General features: G+C 33.8%; 1 long non-coding RNA gene across 1 annotated transcript; it reads left to right on the top strand.

Moving 5' to 3' along the window:
* Positions 1–522: 522 nt before the first annotated feature.
* On the top strand, positions 523–4,283 carry LOC116139438. Its single transcript, XR_004129459.1, has 4 exons — positions 523–814; positions 921–1,065; positions 2,548–4,029; positions 4,118–4,283. It is a non-coding gene; the product is annotated as an uncharacterized LOC116139438 (long non-coding RNA).
* Positions 4,284–7,748: the final 3,465 nt, after the last annotated feature.

The raw sequence follows: 7,748 nt of genomic DNA on the forward strand, positions 1-7,748 counted from the left end.
CGGTTTTCAATCCATGGTAAATGAAACTGTAATGCATCAGTGTATACGATAAATGAAATGCTTTGAAATAAGAAATTTATGATAATATTTAGGATGGGTATAACATTATTTTTAGAGTCACCTTTTCGTGTACAAAGAAGATTTTTGAAGATTTTAATATTTATTTTGTTTTGTTGAAACCCATATTTGTTATATTACTTTGTGTATTATTTATTAAATTGTTACTCAGGTTCAATATAATGGAGAAAGAGATTTCCTTTTCATATGTAAAATAAGTTGCAAATTTGAAGATTGGATAAGATATTTTCTTTTCATGTAATTAGTAAACTTAGAAGACTCTTAACAAGACCCTAAATGAATTAACTGGCACAGTGGTGGGTGAAAATACCAGTGTACGTTAATAAGCAAGACTGCAAAAGACACGGTCCTGCCTAAAAAGAAAGAAATTACTCAAAATTTGCACGAAACTTTTTGGAAGGTTCATGTAGTAGGCAGGCATATCACTGTCTTGGTTATATAATTTTGAGTTGGGTTCTTCAATACTATCTCTTCTTTAAGGAATCTTTCATCAACTGTAAAGTGTCTTAATGACTTCTTCTTCTTCCAAAACTTCTCAAACAAAACATCATGTTTTCCTTAGTTTTAGAGGTAAGAATACACGCCAAAATTTTTTAAGCCATCTTTATGCAACTTTGTGTTCAAAGAAAATTGAAGCATTTATTGATAATGATCTTCACCGAGGAGATGAAATTTCAGAAGCTCTTTTGACTGTGATCGAAGAATCAAAGATTTCAGTTATCATCATCTCAAAAGGGTATGCCTCATCTACATGTGCCTTGAAGAACTTGTAAAGATCATTAAATGCAAGAAATTGCAAGATATGATCGTATTGCTAATTTTCTATTACGTGGATCCATCAGATGTAAGGAATCAAATCGGAACGTTTGGGGAAGCGTTTATGAAGCATGAAGAACGATTTTAGCAGGACTCGGAGAAGGTTTTGAGATGGAAGAGTGCTTTGACAGAAGCGGCTAATCTCTCTGGCTTTGATTCAAAAAATACCAGGTGATTTCCACTTTAAAAGCACTTGGGCATTTTAACTAAAAGTTATTGAATATTTATTGTAATTTAAATAGAATTACTTTTCTCTTTGATTTAATTAAACTTACTAATATGTTTTATATTTTGTTAGGGATGAAGCTGACTTGATAGAAAAAATTGTCGAATTTATTTTGAAAATACTGAATCATACGTCCGAAATTGATTACAAAGGCCTTGTTGGAGTAAAACCAAGAATCAAGGAAATTGAATCACTATTACGTATTGAGTCGAAAGATATTGTCAAAAGGGTAGGAATTTGGGGAAGACTCTTGCTCGTGCAGTATTTACCAAACACTCAAGTCAATTTGAAAGTGTGTACTTTCAAAAAAATGTTAGGGAAGAGGCGGAAAAATTTGCATTAGATCGTTGAAGTCGATAACTTCGTTCTACAATATTGGAGAACCGATGAACCATTTTAGAGTCCACCTTCACTAAAAGTAGGCTTTGTGGTAAGAAGGTTCTAATAGTTTTTGATGATGTGACATGTTTAGAGCAAATGGAAAATTTAATTGGAGATCTTAAGTGTTTGGGTCCTGGAAGTCGAATAATAATAACATCAAGGGATAAACAAGCACTTAAAGTTTGTGGAGTGAGTCATGATAACATATATGAGGTTAACGGATTAATGTATAATCAAGCTCTTGAACTTTTTAGTCGACATGCCTTTAAGCTGGATTATCCTCCAACAAGTTACGTGGAGCTATCAAAAAGGTAGCAGTAGTCGCCGATGGTGTTCCATTAGCTCTTAAAATTTTGGGTGGCCTACTTTTTGGCAAGCCAAAGTTAGAATGGGAAAGTGCTTTGTGTAACTTAAAAGGAAATCCAAATCCAAAGATCCAAGATGTGTTGAAAATAAGTTATGATGGACTTGATGGTGAAGAGAAATTTTTGTTTTTCTAGATATTTTGCTATTTTAAAGGAGCTAAAATAAATTATGAAATAGAAATTTTTTATGTCAGTAGGTTTGCCTCCAACTTTGGAGTAAGTAATCTCATTAACAAGTCTCTCATAGCTATAGAATTCGGTGACATAAGAATGCATGATTTGTTGCAACAAATGGGGCAAACAATAGTCGAGCAAGAATCTAAAGATCCAAGTAAATGCAACAGATTATGGTGTCATGATGATATATATCAAGTGTTAAAAAGAAACACGGTGAGAGACTAACTAATTAATTTTTTTTATATTATTATAAATTGGATAACATCATTCATTTATTATTATTATTATTAGTTTTAATTGTCATGCATCATGTACATTCACATTCTATAATTTATTATTCCTAGCGCTAAGGATTAAGTTAGATTTGGGGCATGCCTACATCTGAATTTTACAAAAAAGAATTTCGAAAAACAAAAAATTAGATTATAATTTTATAACTACGTGTTGCAATAGTAGGCTTTGACATTTATTTAAGATACTAATTTATTGTCATTTGATTGTTAGGGAATTGAAGCAATTGAATGCATTCCCTTGGATATTTCTAAAATAAAAGAGATAAATTTGAAGTACGATGCTTTCTTGAAGATTCAAAACCTCATATTCTTGGACTTTTATTACCCAGCCGAGGAAGACCATGGAGACTTCTGGTACTTTTATTGCAGATGTTGCTTAGATAAATATGAGTGGCGTGGCGGTTTTAGCTGTCAATATTGCTCGCTGGACGAAGAGAATGAGAATAAGGTTCATGCTTTGCAGGGCCTAGAATTTAGTTCATCTGACATAAGGTATTTTCACTAGTTTGGATATCCTTTGGTTCCATTGCCGTCAAATTTTGAGTTACAAAATCTCGTTGCGCTTATCATGCCTGGTAGCCAAATTAAACAACTCTGGAATGGTCTCCAGGTACAAATATTTATCTTGATATTCTCTTTTTGTAGAAAATGATGAAGCTAATCATATAATTTATGTTACTTCCTCATCTCAATTTATTGTTTGTAGCATTTAGAGAAGTTAAAGCATATTAACCTTATCCGCTCCAAGCACCTAATTAGAATTCTATATCTCTCAATGATCCCAAACCTTAAGAGTTTGATTCTAGAAGGTTGTATAAGTTTGATTGAGGTTCATTCGACAATTCAATATCTAAAAAAGTTGAATATGTTGAATCTTAAAGGTTGCAAAAGCCTTAGAATTCTTCCTTTGGACATTCAATCAAAATTTCTTTCATATCTTATTCTCTTTGGTTGCTCAAGTCTCGAGACTGCTCCAACAATCACATGTAACATGACTGAAGTATTTTTAGATGGAACATCTATAACAAAATTGTCTTGGATCGAATGCCCATCAATACTAGAGTTCTTGGATCTTGAAAACTGTTCAAGGCTTGAAAGTCTCCCAAGCGACATTTGTGAGTTTGAAGACTCTTTGGTACCTTAATCTCAAGCGTCGCTCAAACATCTAGAGATTCCCCAACAACTTAGTACAATTAGAAGGTTTGAATGCACTCCTAGCTAATTATATTGGCACAAGAGAAATATCATATTCCATATTATCTTTGAACAATCTTATGGCGTTACAATTAAACAGATATAGTTGTCAACATCTGATGGATTTAGGATGGCTTTTTCTATCATTTTTGAGTCGTATACAGTATTTAAATTTATGTTATTGTGAAATCACGAGGTTACCCGACGGTCTTGGCCATATCTTCACTATATTATTTAAATCTAGGTGGAAACAATTTTGAATGGATACCATCAGGCATCCAAGAACTTTCCAATTTGTTGACTCTGGACATAAGCTATTGTGACAGGCTTAAATCCTTACCAAAGCTTCCATCAAAGGTTCGATTTCTTCAAGCATACAATTGTACATTATTGGAGTTATGTTCTGAACTCAACATTAGTGTCAGTGACGAAACTCAACTTGGGGAATTGTTCCAAACTGAAAAATGCTCAGAATATACTCGAGGCCATGGAGGAAAAGGTATAACTTCCATAGTCTACTTTTCCTTTATATAATGATTTTTATTTTATATTTTAACATTTTCCGTTAAATGATTTTCTCGGTACAGAAATTTGTCTGTGAAGAAATTTTCTTTTTACCTGGACATGAAATTCCAGAGTGGTTGAGCTTCCAAAATGTGGGATCTTTTATATCTCTTGAGCTATCACTTGCTTATCAAGAAAATGATCTCCCCCTAGGCTTTATTGTGTGTCTTGTTGTAACATTTCCAGATGACAGGCTATTCGTAAGTGTACAAAATCGTGCAAGTAATAAAGTTCGAGTAAACGAGTGTCGAATCCCAAGAGAACTACCTACCAAGTACCAAACTAATCTATTTTATTGCTATTTGATTAAACTGAATTTTAAGAATGAATTTAATGAAAAAGTAAACAAACTAAAAACTAAATAAATGCAGAATTTCATAAACACTATGATATAAAGATCAATATGACTAAACCTAGGGCATAGATTTCACACCAATTTAATCCTATGCATTGACAATTATTGCTAACCTAATTAAGCTTATTCTAAAGGCCAAACTCTCTAATATTCTACTAACTTTCTCTCGAACAATTAGCGAATTAACCCTTAAGCAACAACCCAAAATATCTCTAAGTTGAATTTAGAAGCTAAGAGATCATTAAGTTCTATGGAATTTACCAGAGCCTCACAGATCGCGGTAACCTTTCTCTAGCGTTCGCTCAATCTATGGTTTTATTACCTTAGACTAATCAAGTTTCATCTCTCGATCTCAACCCAACCCATGATATCATTCAACCCTCGGATCCTTAAGAATTGAAAGCATTACACACAATAATAAAACTTAGAATTAATGCTCAATAAGAATTAACAACAATAAAGTCAACACATATTCATAAATTGGACTACATCTTAGCCCTAGAAAAGAGATTTAGTTCATAAATACAGTAATCGAAACAACCATTATATTGAATAACATGAGTTCAAGAACAGAAAATAGAAATACTTCTCTAATTTGTGAATGAGAATCGCAAGAATTCTGATCCCCAAAGTAGTGGCCGTCCTCTCTCCTTCTTCCATCCCCTTTAACTTCTTAAAGACCCTCTTTTGTATCCCTAGGGTTCTGGTCGTGCTTAGGAAAAAGATTAGAAAACATAGCCCATTCAGATTCGGATTAGGGTAATAACTTAACACAAACCCGTGACCCATCGCCGCGGCGGTAAGAATGGTCGCCGCAGTGATCGTTATTTCTATCCAAAGAATCTGTAATCTTCAGAATTAGATGAAGTCATAAACATGAACATTGTAGCTCTCTGAATAAGCTTTCCAACGCCATCAGAATCGTCAAAAATTCTGACTTCTACAGCTCAAGTTATGACAGAAACATCGAGGCATACTCATGATGAAGAATTTCCAGATTTTACGTAACGTTTTTGACGCGCCACAACTTTCTCGTTTCGACTCTGATTCCTGTGCCGTTTGTTCCTATGTGTTGTGAGTCCCATCGACATCATTCTTTTCCCTTCAAAAATCTGTTTGAGCCTGAAAACACTCAAAATGCACTCGTGATCCCATAAATGGTATTTATGAAAGAATTCATCCAAATTCCACACCTTAAACACATTTTTCCATAAATAAACCAATTAAATCACTAACAAAATATCAACATTCAAGCTCTTATCACAACCCCCAACCAGGTTTTTGCTAGTCCCTAGCAAAATAAGTGATAAAATAAGTCTCTAAGCTTGAAAAGAAAACAACTAATTAAAAACCTAAATTTAAACTATCCTAAATCACTTTCGTAGATTGACACGATTGCATTTAGCTTATGCAACAAGCCTTTAAACCCCTAGGTGGCCCTAGTTGGATGAGTTGTAGTCTCGTGAGGGTTTCCAGCAATGATACCCATAAACATCCACACTAAACTTATCCTAAACTCCAAAAGTAACAAAAACATAAACATAAAAAGAACACACTAACAAAAAGTCTTGGATCAATTCATAAAGATGTCTCAAAAATTGCATATACACAAAATAAATAGATTAATTAAAAATCACCTAAAACTCACAGACAATGCAAACATCAATTTCATTTTCGTTATCGACCCTAGAACATCCATACAGCTACAAACCATTAGTCTACAAACCCGGATGGTTTTATGCACAACATTCATGAACAAAATTTTGATCTCAGTATTTGGGTTATGACTTATAGGTGAATCATGGAATCAAACTCCATAGGCTCACTTTTCACACCACTCTCCGCTAATGTAGAATTTCACATTACCTGGGATCAATAGGTCTTTGTAAAGGTTGTAACTTTAGGCCAGGGTATGGGTTCCAAGAAAATGATAAGAATAACAAAGTAAGAGAACTCGATTTTCCTCAAGCAAACTCTAAAATCAAATCGAACTCCACTTCTTCTCAACCACCAACCAATATGTCCACTAATTTACAACCCTCAAACTTGTATCTTTTTTTTTTTTTTTTTGATACCATAAATGCGGCGAGGGAGATGCGTCTAAGGTGTATGTGGCATTGTTATACCAGAGGTTGCCAAGTACTGCTAGGCAGTTTTTAAGGCGGGTTCTGGTTTCCAGCGGAAATACCCTTAAACTAGGCAGAATTTTTTTTTTTTTTTTTTTTTGGCACAATAATAAAAATAAGACGGCTGAAACATGCACACATGCACATCCCCACTGATTTTTACTGACACTCCACAACCCCCAACCAATTTCTTCGCATGCGTGGGTTGTGACAACCACAACCCCTAACTCGTAATAAGCTTGAAGAACAATAAAGTCTCTTAATGATAAAACGGGTAGGATTGTGTTTTAGGCTCAAAATCATGATAGGGTAAACATTAAGTTCAAAGAACGACAAAGAAGACAAGGCTAAATTGTGTTTAAAAAGGCTTAAAGGGCAAACTAGCAATTACAAATAAGGGTTGGCTTGAAAGGCTCAATCGGTCCAAAAACAGCCTAAATCATTTCCTAAGTGATGTGAATTCTAGGATTTCGCCTTGAGTGATTATCAAATGAGTTCTAGAGTTTGTTGAAATCACAATAAATTTCATGAAAACTTCATACATAACACGTCTCTAAGTAGGTGACTGAACCACTTTCAATCCACAGTTCACTAGGGTCTCAACTTCATGTCATTAATATTCACACATATCCGTAAGTAAAGGTAAAAATTAATGTCCTCCATTAGTTCTATGTTATTGCAATCACATTTTTATCATAGACATATGACTTCATCCAAGAGACAAAAATAAAACTCACAACCTAAAATGAAAAAATAAATAAAAATGCTCTCTAAATCCATACAAAAATTCTGCTCAATTTAAGTTTCTTAAATTCCTACCCCTACCCAATAAAATCAACATTGTCCCCAATGTTAAGCGTAGGAATAAGAGAAAGAGAAAAGTTACCCCCTTTTGCAATCGTGAAGTGCGAATACGCATGACAATTCGATCACCAAATCATTTCATTCCATTGTTGTCTGTTAATTCTGTCAAAACAAAGAAACTTGCGGTGCACCTCATCAGAAACACACGTCACATGTTAAATTTATGAATTTAGAGAAACAACCATAACATCAAAATTATTTACACAAAACAGAGGAGAGAAAAAATAAATAAATAAACATACTTGAAACTTAGCACCTGCAAAAATAACACACTAATCAATGAAAGAAAAAAAATAAATAAATAAAAAG

The sequence above is a fragment of the Pistacia vera genome, unplaced genomic scaffold (assembly GCF_008641045.1).
Source record: "Pistacia vera cultivar Batoury unplaced genomic scaffold, PisVer_v2 Contig351, whole genome shotgun sequence".
In the NCBI taxonomy this organism is placed as follows: domain Eukaryota; kingdom Viridiplantae; phylum Streptophyta; class Magnoliopsida; order Sapindales; family Anacardiaceae; genus Pistacia; species Pistacia vera.